This window comes from Carlito syrichta, unplaced genomic scaffold, assembly GCF_000164805.1.
Source record: "Carlito syrichta isolate Samal-C Ts95f unplaced genomic scaffold, Tarsius_syrichta-2.0.1 Scaffold316362, whole genome shotgun sequence".
NCBI lineage: Eukaryota > Metazoa > Chordata > Mammalia > Primates > Tarsiidae > Carlito > Carlito syrichta.
In genome coordinates, this window is record NW_007260458.1 from 154,007 (window position 1) to 180,693 (window position 26,687).

The following is a 26,687-nucleotide window of genomic DNA, read 5'->3' on the forward strand; positions in this document are numbered from 1 at the left end:
CCCTTGGGTGGTGGGCTAGATGGGAGGAGACAAGGGAAGGCATTTTTACCGCAAGAGACTTTTCCAATTCACAAGCTCCTTAGCAAAAAGTTGGTCTTATGATCATTTCTATGGCTTCGACCAGCTAAGGGATGATCTTTGACCTTCCACCTTCAACAAGGAACCTGAAAATTTCTTAGGGATTATTATGCTAAACCATAAATTGAAAGGTTTTCTGTCCTTGTCTTGCATCTGATGGAGATTTGCCAAGGGGGCGAGGTGGGCTGCCAGCTTGTCTTGTAGTACAGTGTCTCAATGCTTCCTAAAACCTGCCTATTGGAAATTTATCTATCTATATCTAACCTGTGCTATTTTCAAAGCATGTCAATCTAAGCAAAAATGGCTATGCAGAGGCCAAATGTGAACTAAATTTATTCTAAGTTTCGCGGAATCCCTCCTTTCGCTCATGTCCCAAATCTGCATGGGGCACGGGTCAAGCCCCTTCACACTTCCACTAACCTCTGATTGGGCAGGGCCAGTTGCCAGGCTGGAGGGAACAGAAACACAAGAATGGTAGACTCCATAGGTGACCCCCAAAAGGAAGAGAAGTAAAAGTGGAAAGAGACTGAGAGGAGCGTAAAGAGTTGCAACTTTCCTCACAAGTCCACAGGTTGGCGACAATTGTTGAGCTGATGCCCATGCTTGGGCACCAGAGATTATGCCAGGTGGGACGTGGTGTAGTTGTCCTGTGGGTTCTTTTTGTTTTTGTTTTTTTTTAGTTCAAGTCTCACTCCTTCACCCAAGTTGGAGTGCAGTGGCATGCATGCTCACAGCCACTCCAGCATCAACCTGCTGTGCTCCAGTGATCCTTCTGTCTTAGCCTTCCAAGTAGCTGGAACTACAGACTGTAAGATTGGAGGTCAACTGGAACTAAGACCCCAGCCGCAAAGCCAGCCAGTACCTGTTACAGTGATTCTAGCAACCTCGTTCAGTCAATCGCCAGCAGATGCGACAGCTGTCCCAACCAATGATCGCTCTCCCCAATCCCCCTCACAGCTTTCTCAGCCAAGCACATACACCAAGTGTCTGAACCTGCGGTTCCTCTCGTATTGAGCAGGATTACCATGGCAACAACATATTGTTCCACCTGGGCAGGATTCTGACTTAGAGGTATTCAGTCATAATCCCACAGATGGTAGCTTTGTCCCATTGGCTCCTCAGCCAAGCACATACACCAAGTGTCTGAACCTGTGGTTCCTCTAGTACTGAGCAGGATTAGTATGGCAACAACCTGGGTGGAATTCTGATTTAGAGGTGTTCAGTCATCATCCCTGGGGTCTTAGTTCCAGTTGACCTCCGACCTTACACAGACATGTACTACCATGCCCAGGTATTTTTTATTTTATTGCAGAGACAAGGTCTCTCCAAGTTGCCTGGGCCGGTCTCCAACCCATGGGCTCTGGAAACCCCTTGCCTCAGCCTCCCAAATTGCTAGAATTACAGGCTGAGCCATGGAGCCCAGCCATGCGTTCTTTATTGGTCACAGAAAAGAATTTCAGAGCGAACTCAAAATACAGTTTAAGAAAGAGTCTACTAGGAAAAAAATAACAGGCTTAAGGAAAAGCACAGGTGCCTTAAGAGAAAGGGCACGTGCTTGCCATTGACAAGAAGCTTTATATACTTTTACCACAATGATTAAACAACCCATGATCTAAGAGTGGAGGACTGAACTACCGCTCAACATTTTAAGGTCACAAGAACCTTCTAAATAATGAAAGTTACCGTCTAAGCAGATTGGAGCTTTACTTAGAACATCAAATTTGTGTTTTGGGTAAATCCCTATTGTCCCTGTGATTTACTTCACTGGTAATTCCATGTTCCAACCTGCAAGGTGTTCAAGTGTGATACACCTGGCCAATTGAGTGAAGGTCATGTATGAATAAGATATCTGAATGCTCACCTTGTTTTATTTACTTATTTATTTATTTTTTATTTTAAAGATATAGGTTACAATTCAGGGTTAGGTACACAAATGTTCATTATGCAGGTATACTTGTGAATGAGGTGTGCCCCCCCTTCCCCAGGCAATCCTACCTTTCAGCCTCCCCCACCCCATGCCCCTGTCAGTTTCCCACTACTGTCAATTCATTTCTTATAGTATTATGATAATTGGGTTCAATGTCCGCTTATGAGTGAGAACATGTGACACTCAGTTTTTATTTCTGTTGAAGATCACTCAGTATTTAGTATAGACACTAAGTCCATCCAGGTTGCTGTGAAGTTCATGATTTTGTTCTTCTTCATGGTTGCATAATATTCCATCATTATATGTGCCACATTTTTATATCTGGTCCTTTTTCAATGGGCAGCATGGTTGATTCCAAGTTCTTGCTATTGACTCACCCTATTTTGATTTAGACCTGCCTGAGAGAACCTCACTATTTCAAAACTATGTTAACTATGCTTACCTCACTAGCACAAAATAATTATTGAAATAAGTGACTTTATTTTTCCAAAGGAAAGTTATTTTCTTGGCAGGTATATGCTTTTCCATGATGATAAAATAGCTCTGCCATTGAAAAAATAAATCACAATGCTAAGGTAAGCATAAAAATAAAAAGTAACTTCTAATCTGTTGGGCACCAGCCTTGGAGGCCTGTCTGATTGACAAAGTCCAGTTGCACTGTGGACCCCTGGTTGCAAAGCGAGTCCGGGCAGCTGAGGCCCTTCTCTCTTCCATCTTTGCTGTTTGGTACCGCTGAAGAATTCTGTGCAGTCGTGGAAGAAGAAAATGGCATGTTTATGCGAAGTACTCACAGCTAACCTGAGAATGTCATGGTTCATTTTTCCATTTTCCCACTATGCCGCTTGACCTTTTCTAACATATGCAAGGGTTAAACTCTGAAGCACATCAAGAATGCTTTCTTTCACTTGGTTATAAGTTACTAGATATTGCTTAAGTAATAAATGATACAAGTATATTCACTCCTTATTTGATTTAGAATTATGTAGTTTAGTGTTTAGACATAAGGTTTTTTAGAAGCACAAGTTTATAGTAAGTTCATTATGAATTCATTGTAAGTTCTAATACTTATATAGGAGTTATGTAGGTGATTTATAACACTGTTTTCACTGACTTAGGATAAAGATTAATCGTTAAGGTTTTTACTTAATTCAATAGTTAAAACTCTAGGTTAGCATTTATAGAGTGGGTTTTCACTGAACTCATAATATACTAATCAGACACTTTTATGGTAAATTAGCTAAAGACAGAAAGCAACCTTTGGGACCTGGGAAACACTACTAAAAGCTTCTTTTGAGTTCTCTTTAGAAATAAACACCACAGGATATGAGAAAAGTAATGAAAACACCTGGACAAGAAAGGCGATTACAAAGCTCTGAAGGTCATAAAACCCCAGAAGGAAAACTACTGCTACATGACGAACTTTACACTTGGAAACTTTCTGGAGACAGTTCAAGGACTGTAATTCAGGACTTTGGACTAAAACTATCATCTTTGGCCTTATGAATAACACTCACTGTCTGAATGTTTACAGGGTTCTTGGCTTGTTTATTGCTAAGGCCACGAGATGGTGGTAACTTGTAGAGGATATGTACGTGAAGGAATTTTTTTTTGTCTTGCCCCTTTATGAATGGTATAAAAGCTCTGTGTTAAGTAACATTAAATTGTCATCTGTTCAGGAAGCAGGTGTCCGGGTATAATATTTTCATCCTTCGCCTATCCGTCTCTCCTTCAGGAAATCTCACGACACTTACGGGGTGGGACCCCGCACTAATCCCATCAATGAGCTAGAAATATTGTTAATTTTAGAGTAAAATCCCACTTGACATTTATTTTATATTATTGATGAATAAATTTTTTATAAATATACTTATTTTACATGTACCATGACTTGAATTATTTTTAACTAACATATCCCAATTTACCTATGGATAATAATTTTAATTCATCTCAAACTGAGTATGGAAAGCAAGCAGTTAATTTAGCTTTTTCATATTGTGGATAAAATAAAGGTGGTACCAGCAATATGTCTTCTTTACAAAAATTTAGAAAAAATGAAACACTTTTTTATTATTGAATATGCAGAAGCAGGTACATGCATATAGGTATTCTTCAAGTGATTCTAATTGCAAGATAAAAGTTCACACTCTTTATACATCCAAACAGATAAGATCCTTTTATTCTGCACTATTTTTAGCCAGCAGGAGACCTGTTTTTCAAAATCAATGCTATCCTGTTTGTTATAAAGGAATCAACAGCACAATTTGCTGTTACATCCTGAACTTTGCTGTTTCTTCCTTTATATACTTCACCCTCAGTTCACTAGGGAATTGAAGTAGCTATTTACTTAAATATTTTTGCCCTCATATGAAAGTATATTAAAACCTGTGTCCCTTAGAAGAAATGGCTACAGATAAGATAGGCACCTAGCTGAAACTTCCAATATGTCAGGAAGCCTTGAGCTGTGTCTTTTCTGGGTATTTTCAAAAGGCATTGAGCCCAGACCTCTGGAGATATCTGAAGGTTATAAAGCTGCAGTGAATTGTTTTATTTAGTCCTGAAAAGTTCTGTTATTATTCAAGTTTAGAGAAAAGACCCTGGCATACTTGTCTACAAAGAAATGCTCTAAAAAGAAGATAAGAGAGTGGGGTCTTTTCCTTTTAAGAACAGAGGGAATCCACATCATTTACCTTTAAATTATACATAATCCAGAAAGATTCAGTTTTCTGTGGACTATTTTTGGTTGCCTGTCATAAGCAACAGATTATATTGTTCAGAAGAAAAATCATGTGATTTCCTAGCATTAGTTCTGTTTTGAACTAACCCTGTTCTACTTTCACTTTCTCTTACTGAGATTCACACACACACACACACACACACACGGTTTTACTCTACTCTTGCCTGACTGTTTTCTCCCTCACTCCTTCCCCTTCTTTCTTTCAGAGACTGTGAAGTAGAAAATCAATGTGGTTTTAATTTTTAAATGTAACCTTTGAATCTTTCTCAATGATTTGCTCACTGGCTCTCATTAGACATATTACCCACCTTCTGACTTCTTTCCTCATTAGACAGTGAGGATAATAAATGTTCGGTATCTGAAGTAATATTGTGATGTTTAAGTGATATACATAGAGAATATGGGCTGGAAAGCCACTGATAAAGGGGAAACATTGCCATTGTTATTGTGCACTCAGTCGACACAGAGCAATTTCAGAGAAGTGGTTAAAAGAGTGACTTTTGGAGAAAGACTTTCTGAGTTCAAATCTCAATTAGAAGCTCTGTAATTTTAACAAATAATTAAATCTGTCTATAACATTGTGGTGAAAGTATTTGTGATATGAATACAATAGGAAAACATGTGTAAGCAAATTATTACTGGTAGAGAAATCTGGCTGACAGTACCTTAACCAAGTGATCAAAGTTAAGATCATAGTATCAGAATAAGTCATGCCAACACCAAGAACATCTTAATACGAGACACTGAGACTGGTAGAATATCACTTCTGTGACACATTTGCCAAAAATGCATAACTTCAATCTAATAATGAGGAAACATCAGAAAAACCCAAACTGAGGGCTATTTGACAAACCTACAGGCCAGTGTGCTTTCATAATGTCAAGGTCATGAAAGACAAGAAAAGAATAAGAAACTAATAAAGATAAGGAAAGACTACGGTAATACAATGATAGTGACTAAAACCAGGGAGGGATACTGGACAGCCAAGCACGAGGAGATTAGTGGGAAAAGAGTGAATTATGATTAAGGTGTGCAGATTAGTTAATAGTACTGTATCAATATTAAAATCTTGCTTTCAGTGATTGTTCTATGGTTATGTAAGCCATTCATATTAGGGGAAGCTGGGAAATGGTATGTGATAATTATCTATACCTACCTATGGTGCATTGTTCTGTAGTCTCGTACAAAATAATGTGATTTTTAAGGAGCACCAGTTGACCAATCTATAGGACAGCCTTAAAGGGTCAAAGGCCTTCTTAAAATATTCAAGGAATGGGCTGGGCACAGTAGTTCAAGCCTATAATCCCAGTACTTTGGGAGGCCAAGGTGAGAGGATTGCCTGAGCCCAGGGGTTTGAGACCAGCCTGGGCAACTTGGTAAAATCTTGTCTCTACAATATATCAAAAAATTAGCTGGGCGTGGTAGCATGTGCCTGTAGTTTCAGCTACTTGGAAGACTGAGGAGGAAGGATCACCTGAGCCTAGCAGGTAGACACTGGGGTAACTGTGAGCATGCCGCTACACTCCAGCCTGGGTGACAGAGTGAGACTCTGACTCAAAAAAAAAAAAAAAAAGTCCAAGGAACAACATTGATGGATACAAAACAAAAATTCCATCTCTGTTGTAAAGTTAAGCTTAAATGACCAGAAATTGCTTTCCATTCTTTTTTTTTTTTTCCTCACAAAGAAACAGCCTGGACATGACTGCAGAGATCCACATACCCAAACCAGTGTGCCTCATTGAGAGCACTAAAGGTGAACTGAGAGTTAATCAGGAAACTTTGGAGATCCTGTCTGCCATTACAGAGCCTGCGGTGCTGGTGGCTGTTGTGGGCCTCTACCACACAGGCAAATTCTACCTGATGAACAACCTGGCTGGGAGAGCAAGGGTGAGTGGCACCAGCAGAGCTTGGATGAGTCCCCTCTGTCTAGTCATTCTGGAAACTGAGGAGAGAAAGTTAGAGTTAGGGATGGATATGAAAGCTTTCAATCCATCAATGAACTCTTTACATCAACTCGAAGGATTGGAGTCAATTCACTCTTTCTTCCTACTTTACCTTTTTGCCCACATTTAAAATATAAATATGCCTCACTGAATAAAACAAGGTATTTTAAATTAATTTAAATTACATGAATTACAAAAACACTAAAATATTCTTGTAATAACAGCAAACTTTCACTGAATTTTAAGACTAGATGAATGTTTAAATCTGTATTGGATATTCTAATTTCTCTTTTTTTGACATTAAGCTCAATATTGTTTGTAATTTCTTTCATCTCTTTTACATGGGACTGTTTGGAGCCAGCCATGGAGGCCTGCCTGCTGACAAAGTCCAGGGGGCTGAAGACCCAGGGTCACAAAGCGAACCTGGGCAGCTGAAACCCTTGCTTCTTCTATTTTTGTTGTTGATGCAACCAGAAAATTCTGTACAGTTTGAAGATGGAAAACAAAATCCCACTCACGTCATTCCTCGTCCCATGCACAGAAACAAAGGGGAATTTGCGAGAAAATTACCTTCACTTTATATGAGTTCCCCCTAAGTTTCCATGTCCCGACCTCCTAGTATTTCACCACGTAATTGCATAAAGTATTGTTTGGGATAGTTACTGTAGGTCAGGAGGTGATCATTTTAATGCACATAAGCGAATTCATTGACCTTGCCAGGGAACTATAGATGAACACTTTAATTATCATGTGTGGGCAGACAATCGCTTGGTACATTTTGTTCCTTCTGATTGGTGATTATTATCATTTGTGGGGAGAATGCTGATGCACTAATTATGCTTATTTGAGCTTTAAATGTGGAATTTTATGTACACCTGAATGACCATTTTTAATGTTATGTTACTTCCTGCTATTTAGATTAAGTGCATATAGGATTAAAAATATAAGATTGGATTACTATAGCAGTTTAGTACTTGATGACTTTTTGAAACTGGGTAATGATTATACAGTAGCTTTAGGCAGTAGGTGTGTTCTTTTAAGCTTAAAAGGATAACAGTTAGATTAAGGGCTTTAAATAATAAAGGAGGATTGCCTGCTTTAGTGATCACAGGACAGTGACACTTTCAAGAAGGTATTGATATGTAAAAGAATGCACATAGGAGTGGTCTTTTGGAGAACATCATGCATGAACTATTTGCTCTGCTTTTTGTCTTAGATAAAGTTACTGATGTGTTTAGTTCTAAGAATTCTTTGTAAAATACTTCGCTGTAAAAAGTGTATATAAGCTAACTGCTAACTGTCCAAATGCTAAATGGCATTTGTCCTGCTAACACCAGAGTCAGTTGTCTGACTGTTTCCTTCAACACCGACACTGTTCCTCCTTCAGGAAACCCTGAAACCAGCTGAAGCTGGACTCTGGCATGGGACAACTGTTCCGTGCCAGGCATTGGTGTGGATTATAGCGCACCAGATTATGTCTGTGGTTGGTGTTAAAGTGTAGTATGTATGTGTGTCTAACTGCCCACCAGTTACCAGTTCTGGGTTTCAGCTTCATCATTCAGAAAATGAGTGATTGGACTAAGATAGCTTGAGGTCTTCTGTCAACCTAAAGTAACCAGGGATAGACACTTTCCCAACAAATCAGTTTATTTGGGAAATAAGCAGAGGATTTACAAATTCTGGATATGCATGCTATGACTAATCTGAAGCTCATCTGAGGAGTTTGAAGCAGTGAGAAACTTTTAGAGGCAAAAAGGAGAAGTACATGCAGGTTGATTACTTTAAAATTTCATTGGTTTACAGGAGCTTATTGTTGGTGGTGACATGTGCATTGAATATTGCTTGAGAGGGTTTTATGAATGTGGCCCTGGTTGTAGGGCCCCTGATTGCAGCAGGTAATGTCACTTGTAAGGTTGTGGTTAGGACTGGCTGTTGCTGGAAATATTGAAGTGACCTTATTTGCAAGGTTGTAGTTGGCAATGTCTTTAATGGCAGTTCACGGGCATTTATGCTGGTGAGTAGGCATGAAAACTCTTCCTTCATGGCCTCCTGATTCCATTTTGTTAGGGTTTGGCATGAGTGACTCCATTTTGACTAGACAACTTTCAGAATTTTTCCCCTTTGACCAAGATGTTTCTCAGAACTCACTGCAAACTAATCATCCTGTGGTTATATTATATGTGTTTCTCAGTGTTGAAGAAGCTTGACTTGGTTGGTCTTGTCCCAAGTCAGAGGGAAGTGACTAGTGACTGGGAGTCAGTTTCAAAACCCTTTTAGCCACATTTGAGCAACAAGGAAGTTTGGAAGGAGTAACTTTCAGGCTAAGTCTACCTGGAAATCATTTTTAACTTCTATTTTGTTCATTTTTCATGTGTTGGAAATATTCCTTTTCAAGAGATAGGTCAGGATTATTCTGTGAAGAGTGTCATTTCTGCAGAAGTTGGATGGGCAACAAGTACAAAGTTTAAATAGACTAATACAGATGAGAGCCAGGAAGAACAGAACAAATCCATTATGGAAAACTTTTCTAAACCAAGAGTGCATTAAACAAATTAAAAGACCATGTGGTATTCGGTAAAATTTGTTGTAGGTATTGTGTCTGTTCTCGTACTTAAGTAGTTGGGTTGGTGATTTTATTATTCAGTATTCCATGACTAGGTTAAACTAAAGCAGAGTGATAACTCTGTAAAAAGGGATTATTGGCACAATTTGAACAAAAGCTTGTATTAGGGCTGTGTTCAAAGTGACACACTAGGTGGAAGAAATGATCTCATAGTTTATGAAAAGGTTTGGATTTGGCTTGAGGGATCCAATATCTCATCAGGCTACCCTCAGAAGCTACTGATTATGAAATTATCAGTACAGCATTATCCTTTCAAGAGAAAAGGAAAATATAAGCAAGGAATATTTAGGAGAGGTAAGTGTTACCCTTAGAAATGTCGTTGTAGCCAGGCTCGGTGGCTCAGCCTGTAATCCCGCGCCTTTGGGAGGCTTAGGTGAGTGGATTGCCTGAGCCCGCGGGCTCGAGACCCGCCTGAGCAATGAGACCTCATCTCTACAATAAATAAAAAAATCAGATGGGTGTGGTAGCACATGCCTGTAATTCTGGCTACTCGGAAGTCTGAGGCGGAAGGATCGCCGGAGCCCAGCAGGTGAGGCTGCGGTGGCCAGGAGCGGCCACTGCACTCCAGTCTGGGCGACCGAGTGAGACTCCAACTCAAAAAAAAAAAACAAATGAAACACCGTTGTAGATAGATAATCCCTGCCATTTTGCTAACACAAACTGGGATGGAAACCTATTAACTGAGCACCAACCACAGAGTACATCCTGCTAAACAGCAGCTAGCTACCACAGGACTTCTTCCTTAGCTACCTGCATTCCCAGTAACCAACTAACCAGCACCCCTTCCCCAAGTACCTATAAATTATCCTTTGTCTGTAAGCAGTCTGGGCTTCAGTTTTCTCGACTCCCCTACGCAGGTCCTCCAACTTAGCATAAACCTATGCTGCTGTTGAGCTGCCCGTCTCCCATCTCTCCTTTTTTATCTGCTCATTTTCTTGACCTAACAGCAAGAGCATCACCATTTTGAGTAGTATTTTTCTGATGTTCTTTGCAACAGTTGGCCACAGCAAGAAGTCATCAATTTCTCATACTTGTTTGCAGTTTAAATGCCTTTGGGTATGGCATTCAGCAGTTTGGTGAACATTCTGTGAGGCCTAAACATGAAGCATGAATCTCATTCCTTGAAATTTACATAGAGTCATGCAGTATTTGCATATAGGACTTCAAAAACAGAACAATATTTGTTTTTGGTCATTCCAGACCAGAAAAGTGGGAGAAAATTGCTTTGGAAGAACCTAGAAGAATTTGGAATTTAGTCTAGATTGTAGGTAAATAATAATAATAATTAATAGTAGTAACATTAAAAAGTCAAAAACAATGAACAATGCTACAATCTAATAATAGGTGTGCAACAGTTTTCCTTTCTGAAATATAAATTTTCTCCTACAGTAATCCCATGTTTTACTGAGGTAAGACTAATTTGTTTGCAGATTAAGTTAACCTCATCAAACACGACTTGCTTATTTATACAAGTGCAGCAAGAACAGTCAGTCATACAGGTTCTTTTTAAGTTTGTTTTTCGGACATTTAAGCCAATTAAATAGAGCTCTTTGATAAATTTTGGAGGAACATATCACATACACATGACATAAAAACATGAAAACATACTGACGCAAAGATCTTAGGACATTTCACTTTTAAAATGTTAGTCATGAGACAGTGATACATAGCAATACATACTCTCTAATTTATAAAAGAACAGCTGGATTCAAATTATGTTTCTGACAAAATATTTCTTGTTACTGATAACAGAAATCCTGAGACATCCCTGGTAACTGGTGACAGGAAATGCACACCGTAAGTGTTACTATTGACAAGATGCAGTTGCAACTTAAGTGCTATACAATGCCCTGTCAATCACAAACTTACCAAAAAACTTAAACTTATAAAAATGAACTGTGAAACCTGAGGGACGAGCAGACTGGTAGCAGAAGTGTCAGGTGCCAGGTTCTGTCTCCCTGAATTCAGAAATAAACTTATTTCTGTCAGTCCTCTACCTCTAAATTTATTGGCTTTGAGAGATAGGAGCCAAGCATTTACTAGGATCATAACAGAACAAGTGTATTGGTTAATCACTTAGATGTTTACATTTTAGCTAGGGCTGGCTGAAAAAACAAATGTTCCAAATGACCTTGAATTTAGTAACAGATTTCCTTTCTTTTTTAATTTTGCATTTTAAAGATGTGGTGTACAAGTCAGAGTTAGGTATACAAATGTTCATTATGCAGTTACCCTTGTTGATGAGATGTGCCCCACCTTCCCAGGCAGTTTCTCACTACTGTCAGTCCCTTTCTTATAGTATTATGATAATTGTTCAAGATCCACTTATGAGTGAGAATACGTGGTACTCAGTTCATTGTTTCTGTGATAGAATACTCAGTATTATAGGTCCTAAGTCCATCCAAGTTGCTGCAAAGTTCATAATTTTGTCTTTCTATATGGCTGCATAATATTCTATTGTGTATATGTACCACATGTACCACATTTTTTATCCAGTCCTTTTTTTATAGACAGCATGGTTGGTTCCACGTTTTTGCCATTGTGAACAATGCTACAATAAACATGTGTGTGCAGGTATTGTTTTCATAGAGTGACTTAAGTTCCTCTGAGTATATTCTCAGTAGGGGAATTGCAGGATTGTATGGAAGGTTGATTTTTAGAACTTTTAGGAATCACCGCACTGTTTTCCACAGAGGTTGTACTAGTTTACACTCCCACCAACAGTGCAGAAGTGTTTCCTTTTCGTTGCATCCTCTCTAGCATCTGTTGTTTCTTCAGTTATTGATGATGGCCATCTTGACTGGAGTTAGGTGGTATCTCAGTGTGGTTTTAATTTGCATTTCTTTGATGACTAGTGAGGCTGAGCATTTTTTCATGTATCTGTTGGCTGCTCATATATCTTCTTTTTACCAGTGTCTATTCATGTCTTTTGCCCACTTTGTAATGGGGCTGTTTGTTTTTTTCTTTATGGCACATTTGACTTGCTTGTAGATCCTAGATGTTAGGCCTTTATCAGATATATACAGTTGACAAATTTTTTTCCCCAGTCTGTGGGCTGTCTCCCTGCTCTCTTGATGGTTTATTTGGCTTGTCAGTTTGATGAGATCCCACTTGTCTATCTGATCTCTTATGCCACGGGCACTTGGGGTTTTGATCAGGAATTGCTTGCCAGTTCCAATTTCCTGCATGTTTTAAGGTTCTTATAATTTAAGGTTTTACTTTTAGGTCTTTGATCCATTTAGAGTTAATTTTTGTGTATGGTGAGAGGTAGGGGTCTTGTTTTAATCTTCTGCATGTGGTCAGTCAGTTTTTCCAGCATCGTTTACTGAATAGGTACATGGATGCAGGAAGTGGGACTTTAACCCAATCATACAAATTAGAGAAAGTTTTCTGAAGGAAACTATAACCTGTGGGGTTAATGAGTGCTACTAAAGTATGTAGCGTTCATAAGGTTGGAGGTAGAAATCAGGAACATAGAGTTTCAGTTAAGTAATCTATTTAAAAACCTATGTAAAATCACCAGCTACAGCACAAACATTCACAGAAGTTTTAGCCCACCTACTGAATTTGGAGATAAATTCATCACTGACTTTTACGAAAACATAAGCTAGATCCACAAAAAACATTATAAATTGGATAATTCTAAATAATTTTTCTTTATAGTGTAATGTGCAATTCATCTTTTCTCTTATCTGTATTAGTCTGAGTAGAAATTGAAAGCAGCATCAGTATGTTTTTAGCTTTCACACTGCAAAAAGTTATGAGTGTGTGGAAATCTCATTTGGAAATAGTGACTTTAAAGATACAGTTTTAAAGTTCTCAAGCATCATTTCAGTGTTAAGCCAAGATGAAACATTGATTTGCAATAGATTTTAATTTGCATAGCTTTTTTCTTTTTCTTTTTTTGCAAAAGTACATTTGTTTGAGAGACCACAGTATACATATTTATAGCTGCCTGATGAAAGAAGAACTGCTGGTTGGCCTTGGAATGTATAGTGGGATTTTGTTAGTATTTAATTATATTTTCAGGACTTTCATATCTTCCTGAATCTCATTTCTAACCTTGTCTTCTACATATACCTACTTGCTCCCTCAGTCAGATAAAATAATTCTATAATATCTTTATGTGACCACATCCTAACAATTCTGACATGGGCTCCGTTGGTCCTTTCATCTTCTTCATCTCATCATTTCTACAAGTTCCCATTTTATATACTCTTTAGAGCCCAGTTTTTAAGATCTGGTTTAACAATTGTCTGCTTCACACAACCAATGAAATATAACAGACAGAAAGAGCTAGGAGAAGAAGTTTGTTCTGATACCAAGGAATCATGACAGACTATGTATTCACCAGGAATCTGTTTGTTTAGGCAAAAATTTCATCCAATATTTTCAAAATATACAGCTTCTTATCTTCTTTAACCATTAATTAATCATGGCTACATGTCTTGTGACCATTACTCAGTTTCTTTCTTAATCAATGTTCAGACCCTAAACAGTTACTGACACAAACCAGTGTTTATATTATTTCAGTTCTGCCATTCTTCTAAGTTATAATTACCTTGAACAATTTGGGTCTATTGCTTTCCAGCTGGTTACAGTCTTTTACTTATTCTGGGAGTTCTGGCTCACAAGGCTTAGTTAAACATTATAAACAAATTTAATAAAAATACATGAAATAAGGCAGTTGTCAAGTAAAGTCAGATACAATTCTGGAGTTTCAGCAGAGTCCACTTCATACCTAGGTCCAGCAGAGAGGTTTCTCCAGGGTAGTGCAGTTTCTTGCATCTCCTGCTTATTAGGGAAGCTCAAAGTGGATGGCTGTGTTCCCTTCAGTATCAGCAATAATACTAGATCCAAGGGCAGTGAAAGGAGAGAAGGAATAATGTGCACTTTTCAATTCAAGCAGCTTCTACATTTAGCCCAACACATCACAAAGAAAGTTTCCCAGTACACATTTCTAAGTCTTTTCTAAATGACTATTCTAATATAACCAAAATGTTCTGTTTTCAGCCTGCAACAGAGCTATATTCTATCTGCTGACATCAATGACAGTTAGGCATAGTCACTTCTTGCTTTGAACTCACAGAGTATTTGTTCCTGCTTATTTGCCTTCTTTCTTCACACTCTATTTTTTAAAATTGTTTTTGTTTTGTTTTTTACAGGATGACTTTGGTTCCATTCCTGGCTGAAATTATTATTTTAGTTGCATTTATCATATTTAACAAATACTCCAGAAATTCATCTTCTTATGGTTAGGGACTGTCTTATAGAAACTTGCGTCAACAAAATCAAATGCAAAATCTGCATTTTCAGTACAGAAAAAAGAAAGTGAATTCAGGTAAATAACATTTGCATTACTAATATAGCCCATAGTTGTGAAAATTTTCAAAGGGCTCATTGTCCACTAATTACTGTACACATACTCGTGGATCTTCATCTTGTCTGTGCTTCTCAATAGCACCTTCGTGTACAACAGCATGGGCACCTTCAACCACCAGAACCTTGAGCAACTACAGTATCCTTCCAGGAGCTGAACCACCATGATTTAATGAGTTTACAGTTATGGCAATTGAACATGTTTCTCTTTTCTGTGATTCAGTTGTCATGGATGAACAAGGGATAGAGGGGAGAAAGCAAAAAGCAAAAGTAATTTTTCTAAAACTGGTTTGTAAGTGAGATCAGAGAACTGTGATGTCAGGCTCTTTTCCTTCCTTAGCGAAGATCTCAGCTATGTAACTTAACTATCAGACCTCTTAATTCTGCATCCATACACAATGTGTCATGCTGATAATATAAATTTATTACATATATTATATTTTAGAGAGTAAATAACTGACAGCAACTATAAAAATAACTATTTTTGTTTATTCAGTCATTTATATATTCTTTCACAAACAAATTTTCAACAATTGATGTACAAAGCCTGACAATTAAGTTCCAGAACTCATCCTAGAAAAATTGCTACATATCTCATTGCTGAATATCACTATGGTCACCTTCAAAGCACTCCCCTTGGGAAACTATGCACCAATGCCAATACCTAGTCTACTTGTCAAAGCAATTTTGGAACCTCTTCCTGAAATGTCCATCAGAGCCATCTTCCATCGTATTACCCTTGATGTCCTGAATATCATCAAATGTCTTCCCTTCAGTATTTCTTTTATCTTCAGGTAAAGAAAAAATTCACTGGGGGCCAGATCAGGTAAGTAGGGAGGGTGTTCCAATACAGCTATCATCCATGCTACCATTCTAGGTGCGGGGTGGCAAACTTTTGAACTTAACTGTCAAGCCTCAACAAATAACAACAACAGCTCTGATAGCCTTTCCAGGAAAAGAGTTCCAAAATTGCTTTAATGAGTGTACTAGGTTCTGACATTGATGCATAGCTTTCCAAGCAGAGTACTTCGAATGTGACTGTAGTGATATTCAGCAATGAGTTATGTAGCCCTTTTCTAGGGTGGTTTGCGAACCTAATTGTCAGAACTTGTATGTCACAGAATCCCTTTACAAGACACTGTTGAGTTGAGTCTAACATAACCTGATTAAAGAAGTGATGAGGTCCCCAAATTTCATTTAGGATAAACTTACTCCATGGCAGAGTCTACTAAAATAGTTTCTAAACATATTCACAGTATGTAATTTTTATTTTTGCTCTGACTGATAAAAGTTTTTTTCTTTACTGACCTAGGTGGTTTTTTTTTGTTGTTTTTTTTTTTGGTCAATTTCAAACATTCTTCTCCATCAGCATTTTGTCTTTGCTTCTAGCTGTACTTTATTTTTTGAGCTCACATTTTATTTCTGATAGGAGTGCAATAAGATTTTAAAAGTATATTATTCTAAGTAAAATAATCCAGCACAGAAAGGAAGACACTGCATGATGTCACTATTACATGGACTCTCAAAGAAGAAAGGTGGAATACATTGAAATTGAGAGAAGAATGGTGCTTACCAGAAATATGGTGAAGGTGAGGGAGAAAATGGGAACTGTAGGTCAAAGGATATGAACTTGCACTTATGAAAGATTAATAAATCAAGAGATAGAAAACACTGCAGAAGGATTAAATTAATAGTGTTGTACTATATGCCAAAATAGCAAAGAGAATATATATTATGGTACTTTACTCTTACCACGGAAAAAGAAAAAGAAATAAGTATGGAAGACAACGGATACATAACTTGCTTGCTTGTAGAAATAATTTCACTATGTATATGAATGTCAAAACATCATGTTATATAGCTTACATATACAATTTTTTGAAAATATTTCTCATATTTTGATTAATCAATAATTCAATAAAAAGATTAATAAATAGTCAACTTGCCATACAAAGGCGGGAAAAATCAACAAATTATTTTATTTGGGGTGGATACCTCCCTTCATCATCAGAAGTAGCTGCTTTAGTCTGTTCTATGCAGGAATATATTTCCCATGCCCCGGGTAGATTATCATAAGATTAATTCCATGAGTGGATAAAGAAAATTCACAGATAAGGGAGAGTGTAATGACACAAGGACTCTGGAAATGAAAAATCAGCCTTGCCTGAAAGCTGCTCTTCAATATTCACTGTTTTAAATTTTCAGACGAGAATCCCCAAATCAAAAATTCTAACTTACCTAGTGAGTGCATCAGGCATTTCTTTTCAAAACAAAAGTGCTTTGTCTTTGACCAACCAACAAGTGATAAAAATTGCTTAGTCCTTATTGAAGACGTACCAGAATATAAACTGGATTATAATTTTCAGAAATAATCAAAAAATTTTTGCTCTTATATCTACTCTCATGTAAAGACTAAGATACCTTGGGAGACAGAATCATTGCCACTGGAAAGTGTGAGTCTTTTTCCCTTATGGGTGTTTATTGAGGCCTACTGTATCTCAAAAAACTACACTAAACTTGTAAGCACAAACAACTGATGAAATTATAATATCTGTGTTCTGAGGCAAATTCCTACGGGACATTTGGTGTATGTTTTTCTCAGTAAGAATATACAAGATATACTGTGAATTCATCTAAAACAACATAAATAGCAAGCCATGAATCTCTGAAAGCCCACAGAGACTTTGAGGTACAAAATTAAACATAAACTTATATTCAAAGCTGACTTCATGGACATGCTACATGTGGAATATTGTAATGCCCTGTGCTGAGGGGAGCTTCTAACCTGGCTTAATGTTCTATCGTTGTCTTCAAATTCCTGTTAATTATTTTTTCAGAAGTAAGACTTCCAAATGATATAATTTACTTGCCCTGTTGAATAAATACTAAATTTTTATTTAAATAGAAAAGTATGTTTTCAGGAAACCTTTGAACATATGAGATTTGACAATTAATTTTGTCAATTCATCTTAGAAAAAGTGCTACACACCTCATTACTGTCATTGTTTTACAGTTGATGTCCTCAAATATCTTCATCTCAATATTTACTTTATCTCTGGGTAAAGAAAAAGATCACTAAAACCAGATCAGGTGAGTAAGGAGGGTGTTCCAATACAATTATTTGTACAGGGCTGCCATGTAAGCACACAGTGGCAAGTTTGCGAACTTAATTGTCAGACTCGGCAAATAACGATAACAACTCTGAGGACCATTCCAGACAGAGTTCCAAAATTGTTTCGACGGGTGGACTAAGAGCTGGCATCAGTGCCTAGCTTCCCAAGTGAAGTACTTCAAATGTCATCATAGGGATATTCAACAATGAGGTAAGTAGCCCTTTTTTCTAGGATTGTCCATGACTCTCATTGCCATACCTCACATTGCTTGTGATCAGTAACTTAATTTTATAATGTGATAAATTGGAGAATTATGAAAGAAAGTGTGAATAGAAACAATAGCAATTTTATACAAAGGAGATAGATTTAAAACAAGCAGTAGTAACAGAAGTAATACTAATAGTACTAGTAGAAATACCAGAAATAAGAATAAAAAGAGGAGGGGGAAAAGAAGGAAATCTTATAGTCAAATAGTGTTTTGACTGGGCGCAGTGGCTCACTCCTATAATCCCAGGACTTTGGGAGGCCAAAGTGAGAAGATTTCCTGAGCCCACAGGTTCGAGATAAGCATGGACAACTTGGCGAGACCTCACCTCTACAGTAAAAATCAAAAGATTAGCCAGACTTGGTGGCATGTGCTGCTGTTTTTAATATGTTTCTGTCATCTGTGATTTCTTTCCTTTCATTGGTATTTTATAGCTCTCCTGTGAAAATCTTTCACCACCTTGATTAAATATTTGCATTGGTATTTTTGTGTCACTACTAAAAATGAGATTGAATTCTCCTCTTGATTCTCAGCTTGATCATCATTGATATATAGAAAGGTCAATAATTTTTGTACATTGATTTCATATCTTGAAACTTTATGGAAGTAGTTTATCAAATCCAAAAGTCTTTTGGGGCAATCATTAGCGTTTTCCAGGTAAAAAATTATGTCATCAGTGAACAGAGGTCATTTAACTACCTTTTCCTCAGTTTGGATGTATTTTATTTCTTTCTCTTACCTGATTACTCTAGCTAAAACTTTCAATGCTATGTCAAATAAGAGTGATAAAAGTGGACACTCTTATCTTGTTCCAGAAGTAGGGAAATGTTTTTGACTTTTCATGATTCAGTATGATCTTGGCTATGGATTTGTCAAATCTTACTATTTTGAGGTATGTTTCTTCAGTGTCTAGTCATTGAGGGTTTTTATCAGGAAAGAATGGCAATTTTTGTTGAAGGCTTTTTTTTTGTCTTTTAATGGTTTTATTTTAAAGATGTGGGGTACAATTCAGGGTTAGATATAAAAGTGTTCATTATGCAGGTACCCTTGTTGATGAGGTATGCCCCCTCCAGCAGATTCCCACTATTGCCAATCCCACCTCCCCCCCTCCACCTGGCAGTTTCCTGCTATTGCCAATCCTTTTTTTATAGTGTTATGATAATTGTTCAAGGTCCACTTATGAGTGAGAACATGAGATACTTAGCTCTTTGTTTCTGTGATACATCACTCAGTATTATAGACTCTTAGTCCATCCAGGTTGCTGTGAAGTACATGATTTGGTCCTGCTTTATGAGTACATAATATTCCATCATGTATATGTACCACAATTTTTTTAGCCAGTCCTAAATTGATGGGCAGCATAGTTGGTTCCATGTTGTTGCTACTGTGAACAATGCTGTGATATACATACTTGTGCAGGTATTTTTTTAGAGTCATTTGAGTTCTTCTGAGTATATTCCCAGGAGGGGGATTGCAGGATAAATATATGTTTTTGTTTGTAATTCTGTGTATGTAGTGAATCATATTTACTCATTAGCATATGTTGAACCATCCTTGCATTCACAGAGAAAAAAGCTCATTTTATTGTGGTGTTTTATCTTTTTGATGTGCCATTGGGTTTGGTTTGCTAATATTTTGCTGAGGGTTTGTGTACCTATATTTATCAGGGACATTGGCCTGTAGTTTTCTTTTTCTCCTGTGTTTTCCCCCAGTTTTGGTTCAGGATGATACTAACATTGTAGAATGAGTCAGGAAGGACTCCCTCCTCTCCAATTTTTGGAAACAGTTATCACTTTGTCTTTGTACATCTGGTAGAATTTAGTTGTAAATCTGCCCATCCCTGGAATTATTTGGTAGTTGTTCACAGATTTTTTTTTTAATGTGTGGAGTACAATTCAGGATTAGATATATAAGTGGTCATCAAACAGGTAAAGTTTGGGCCTCCCGTTGGTCCCCACTTTGCCTGGTTGGAGATCAGGCACCCTTATTGATATTACTTGCCCCCTCTTCCCTGGTAGTTTTCAGCTACTGCCAATCCCTTTATAATTTTATAGTAAATGTTTGGGGTCTACTTATGAGTGAGAATATATAGTACTCAGTTCTTTGTTTCTGTGATAAATCACTGAGTATTATAGACTCTAAATCTATTCAACTTGCTGCAAAGCTCATATTTGTTCTTCTTTATGACTGCAAAATATTCCATCATGTGTATGTACCACATTTTTTTATCCAGCCCACTTTTGACGAGCAGCACAGTTGGTTTCATGTTTTTTGCTATTGTACATAGTGCTGCAATAAACATTCATGTACAGGTATCATTTTTGTAGATTGATTTAATTTCCTCTGGGTATATTCTCAGAAGGGGGATTGCTGGGTTGTATGTAAGGTCAGTTTCTAGTTCTTTTAGGATTTGCCACACTGTTTTCCATAGAGCTTGAACTAGTTTGCATTCTTACCAACATTGTAGAAGCGTTCCCTTTTCTCCACGTCCTCACTGCGTGTTGTTTTTTGTTTTATTAATGATGACCATTCTTACTGGAGTTAGTTGATATCTCAATGTGGTTTTGATTTGCATTTCTCTGATGATTAGTAAGACTGAGCATTTTTTCTTGTGTCTGTTTGCTGCCCAGGTGTCTTCTTTGGGGAAATGTCTATTTATGTCTTTTGCCCACTTTTTAAAGGGGCTGTTTGTTTTTATCCTTTTGGAATGTTTGAGTTCCTTGTAGATCCTGGTTGTTAGGCCTTTGTCAGATATGCAGTTGGCAAATATTTTTTCCTATTCTGTGGGCTGCCTCCCATTCTCTTGATGGTTTCTTTTGCTTTGCAGAAGTTTTTCAGTTTGATGAGGTCCCACTTGTCTACCTGATCTCTTATGGTGTGGGCTTTTGTGGTTTTGATGAGGAATTGGATTTCCATGAAGGTCTCCTGTGGTGTCTAAGATTCTTAAAGTTTGGGGTTTTACATTTAGATCTTTGATTCATTTGGAGATAATTTTGTGTATGGTGATAGGTAGGGGTCCTCTTTCATTCTTCTGCATGTGGTCAGTTTCCCCAGCACCATTTACTGAATAGGTTCTCCTCTCCACAGTGGTTGTTGTTGGAGCCTTTGTCAAAGATGAGTTCGTTGAGAAATTGAGGTTTTGCTTTTGGAATGAATCTTTATCCTGTTCCATTGGTCTATATGCCTATTTTTATACCAATACCAGGTTGTTTTGATTACTGTAGTCTTATTATAAAGCTTAAAGTTTGGAAGTGTGATAACTCCCACTTTGTTTCTCTTACTAAGGAATGATTTGACTATCTGTGGTCATTTATGTTTCCATATGAGTTTCTGTAATGTTTCCAAGTCTGAGAAGAATGATGTTGGTAATTTAATGGGTATAGCATTGAATCTGTAGATTGCCTTTGAAGGATGAATATCTTAAGGATATTGATTCTTCCAAGCCATGAGCACGGAATATTTTTCTGTTTGTTTGTATCATCTTTGATTTCTTTGAGCATTGCTTTGTAGTTTTTGTTGTAAAAATATTTCACTTCTCTGATTAGGAAGATGTCAAGGTATTTCATTTTGGGTGGGCTATTGTTAATAGGATTGTGCTTTTTATTTGGTTCTCTGCCCATGTGTTGGTGGCATATAGGAATGCAACTTACTTTTGCACATGTATTTTGTACTCTGTGAATTTGTCCAAGTCCTTTATCAGTGTAAGGAAGTTTTTGACAGATTCTATAGGATTTTCGAGGTATAGGATCATATCATCTGCAAAGAGGGATAACTTGACTTCTTCTTTTCCTATTTAGATAACCCTGATTTCCTGGTCTTGTCTGGTTTCTCTAGCTAGGACTTCCAACACTATGTTGAATAGGAGGGGTGAGAGTGGGTAGCCTTGTCTTGTTCCAGTTTTCAAGGAAAAAGCTTCCAATTTCTGTCCATTTAGCAATATGTTGGCTGTGGGTTTATCATAGACAGCTCATATTATTTTAACATATTATCCCTCTATGCCTAGGTGTCTGAAGGTTTTTATCAAGAAGGGGTGCTGGATTTTATACAAAGCTTTTTTCACATTTAATGATATAATCATGTGGTTCTTGTTTTTACATCTGTTGTATTTAATTACATTTGTGTTCATGCAGATGTTGAATCAGCCCTACATCCAAGGAATGAAACCACTTTGGTCATGGTGGATGATTTCTGAGATGTGTTGATGCATTCAATTTGCTAGAACCTTCTTGAGAACTTTTGCATCTATTTTCAGGGAGATTGGCCTGTAGTTTTCTTTCTTAGTGGGATTTTTACCTGGGTTGGGTATGAGTGTGATGTCATCTTCATAAAATCATTTGGGGAGAGTTCCATCTTTCTCAATTGGTTAGAATACTTTCATTAGGATTGATGTCAGCTCTTCCTTGTATGTTTTGTAGAATTCTGCTGGAAATGCATCTGGTCCAAGGCTTTTTGTTATAGGTAGTCTTCTTATGACAGAGTCCATTTTCTGGATTGTTTATGGTCTATCTATTGTCTCAATGTCTTTTTATTTCAACCTTGGGAGGTGTGTGATGTCAGAAAGTCCTCAATTTCATTTAGGTTATCAAGTTTGTTTCCATACAGGTGTATGTAGTAATCTCTGGTAATCCTTTGAATATCTTTAGAGTTAGTTGTGACTTGAACTTTTGCATTTTTAATTGTGTTTATTTGGACTATTTCTCTCTTTTTGGGGGGGCAGTCACCCTGTTTAGGAGTCCTCAGTCTTGTTTATCCTTTCAAATAGCCATCTTTTTGTATTGTCAATTTTTTCCATGGTATTTTTGTCTTCTATGTCCTGTATTTGAGCTTTTACTTTGGTGATGTAGATTCTTCTGCTGAAGTTAGGGTTTGAGTGATCTTGCCTTTCCATATCCCTTAGGTGATTTGTTAGACTGTCAACCTTTTCTCTTTATATTTTCTTGATATGTGTTCATAGAGATTAAATTATTCTCTTAGTACTGATTGCATGGCATCCCAGAGGTTTTGGTAAGATGTTTCTTCATTTTCTTTTGTTTCCAAGCATCTTTTTTTCGTTTAATTAATTAATTTTTTAAAATTATTATTTTATTTGGCTGGAGTTTAACTCCATTGCCCACGCTAGAGACATAGCATTGATCTGCTGGGCTCCAGTGATCCTTCCACCTCAGTCTTCCAAGTAGCCAGAACTACAGGTGCGTGCTACTAAGCCCAGATAATTCTTGATTTTATTGTAAAGATGAAGTCTTGCCAAGTTGCCTGGGTTGGTCCTGAACCCTCAGGTTCAAGCAATCCGCTCGCCTCGGCCTCTTACAGTGCTGAGATTACAAGCTGAGCCACCGAGCCCGGTCTATTTTTTTTTTAATTATAAAGATGTGGTGTACAATTCAGGGTTAAGTATACAAATGCTCATTATGCAAGTGTCCTTGTTAATGAGATGTGTTCCCCCTCCCTCCACAGAATCTCACTACTGCCAATCTCGCCCACCACCCCCCCCAGCAATTTCCCACTGCTGACAATCCTTTTCTTATAGTATTATGATAATTGTTCAAGGTCCATTTTTGAGTAAGAACATGTAATATACAGTTCATTGTTTCTGTGATAACTTACTCAGTATTATAGATGCTAAGTCTATCCAAGTTGCTGTGAAGTTCATAATTTTGTCCTTTATTGCTGTGTAATATTCCATCATGTATATGTGCCACATTTTTTTATCCAGTCCTCTTTCAATGGGCAGCATGGTTGGTTCCATGTTTTTGCCATTGTGAACAAAGTTGCAATAAACATACATGTGCAGATATTTTTCTCACAGAGTGATTTGAGTTCCTCCAGGTATATTCGCAGTAGGGGATTGCAGGGTCATATGGAAGGTCAATTTTTAGACCTTTTCAGAATTGCCAAGCTGTTTTCCACAGAGGTTGTACTAGTTTATGCTCCCACCAACAATGTAGAAGTGTTCCCTTTCCCCCACATCCTTTCCCAACATCTATTGCTTTCTGAGTTATTGATGACACCCATCATGACTGGAGTTAGATGGTATCTCAATGTGGTCTTAATTTGCATCTCTTTGATGACTAGTGAGACTGAGCACTTTTTCATGTATCTGTTGGCTGCTCACATGTCTTTTTTTGAGAAGTGTCTATTCATATCTTTTGCCCACTTTGTAATGGGATTGTTTGTTTTTTTCTTTTCTGCCCATTTGAATTCCATGTAGATCCTAGATGTTAGGCCTTTATCATATATACAGTTGGCAAATATTTTTTTCAAGCCCATGGGCTGTCTTCCTGCTGTCTTAATGGTTTCTTTACAATGAAAACTACAAAACACTGCTCAAAGAAATCAAAGATGACAAACAAATGGAAAAATATTCCGTGCTCATTAACTGGAATAGTCAACATTGCTAAGATGTCCATTCTACCCAAGGCAATCTACAGATTTAATACAATGCCCATTAAATTACCAGCAGCATTCTTCTCAGACCTAGAAACCACAATAAAGGAATTCATATGGAAACATAACGATGAATAGCCAAAACAACCCTCAGGAAAAAAAAAGCAGGAGATATCATACTCCTAGACTTTATACTTTATTATAAAACTACAATTATCAGAACAGCCTGATATTGGTACAAGAACAGGCATATAGACCAACGGAATAGGATAGAGATTCTGGAAGCAAACCTCAATTTCACAACCAATTCATGTTAGACAAAGTTTCCACCACCAACCACTGGGGAGAGGAGAACCTATTCAGTAAACGGTGCTGGGAAAACTGGCTGACCCCATGCAAAAGATCAAAACAAGACCCTTACATTTCACCATACACAAAAGTCTACTCTAAATGGATCAAAGACCTAAGCATAAAACCTTACACTGTAAGAACCTTAGAAAATGCAGGAGACACACTTATGGAAATTGGAACTGGCAACCAATTCCTGATCAAAACCCCAAGTGTCCATGGCATAAGAGATCAGATAGACAAGTGGGACCTCATTAAACTGACAAGCTGCTGCAAAGCCAAAGAAACAATCAAGAGAGCAGGAGTTTTTTAATTTCTGTTTTGATTTCTGTGCTGACCCAGGAGTTGTTCAGCATTGTGCTGTTTAGTGTCCATGTCTTGTGGGTTTCGAGGGAATTTTTTTTTTTATTCCACTGTAGTCTGAGAAGGTGCATTTCAATTTTATGAAATTTATTTATGCTTGATTTATGACTGAGGATGTGGACAAACTTGGAGTGCGTTCCATGTGATGAAGAGTAGCATGTTTATTCTGTGGTTGTTTGGTGGAGTGTTCTATAGGTGCCTACTAAGTACATTTAGTCAAGAGTCAAGTTGAGGTTCTGGATCTCTTTGTTGAAGTTTTTCCTCAATGATCTATCTAGGGTTCCTAGTGGGGTATTTAAGTCCCCAGTCAATATCTTTTATTAGTTTACTTACTTGCTGCTTTAAAAAAGCTGGTGCTCCTGTGTTGGGTAGATATTTCTTATTGATGGAACAAACCTTTTATCAGATTATAGTGTCCTTCTATGTCTTTTTAAATTTTAGCTAGCTTAAATGTTGTTTTATCTGTTATTAAGATTGTGATTCCTGCCTTCTTTTGTGATCCATTCACCTGAAAATTTGTTTTCTATTTTCCAACTTCGAGTCTGTGGGTGTCTTTTGTGGTGAGTTGAATTTACTGGAGACAGCAAATTACTGGGTCATGCATTTTTATCCAGTTTGACATTCTATGCCTTTCAGTGGTGCATTTAGTCCATTCACATTCAGGCTGATTATTGAAATGTGAGAATTTGTCCGTTCATAATCCTCTTATAAGACTTTTTTTGTTTTCATTTAGCTTTTGTTCATTTATGTGTGGTTTTCATTTTTGTGTGTACTCTGTGTGTTCTGCTGCTTCTGTGCTTGTTTGTGATCTTGTGAAGTATATAGCCTTTCTTTTGTTTCCCTTTTCTTCTGTGCACAGCACCTTTGTAAGTGTCTCCTGTGAAGGTGGTCTGGAAGCAGCATATTTTCTTAGAGACTGGATGTCTGGGAAGGATTTTAATTCTCTGTTGCTGATGAAGCTTAGCTTGGCTGGATAGGTGATGCTTGGTTGAAATTGTTTATCTTTGAACATTAAAGATTGGGTTCCAATTCCTTCTGCCTGTAGTGTTTCTGCAGGTAAGTCTGCAGCAATTTTGATTGGTCTCTCTCTGTAGGTAGTCTGATCTTTTTCTCTTACTGCCTTTAGGATTTTTTCTTTTATACCTACTTTGTGTAGGCAAATTACTATGTGTCTAGGGGTTGGTCTTCTCATAAGATATCTTGCAGGGGTTCACTGATTCTCTTGTGCTTATATAATCATCTCTCTGGCCAGATGAAGTAATTTGTCTTGAATGACCTCATGGGATGTTTGTTCCAGGGTGTTTTCCATTTCTCTTTCTATTGCAGGTATTCCAATCAGATGTAGATTTGGTTTCTTAATAAAATTGCACATCTGTTGGAGAATTTCTTCTTTCTTCTTAAGTGTTTTTCCTATATTTTTAATAGATTGGGCTAATTCCAAATTTTGGTCTTTCAGCTCTGAGATTCTTTCTTCTGCTTGTTCAGTTCTGCTTCCCATGCTTGTCAGTTTGTTATTTATTTCTTGGATAG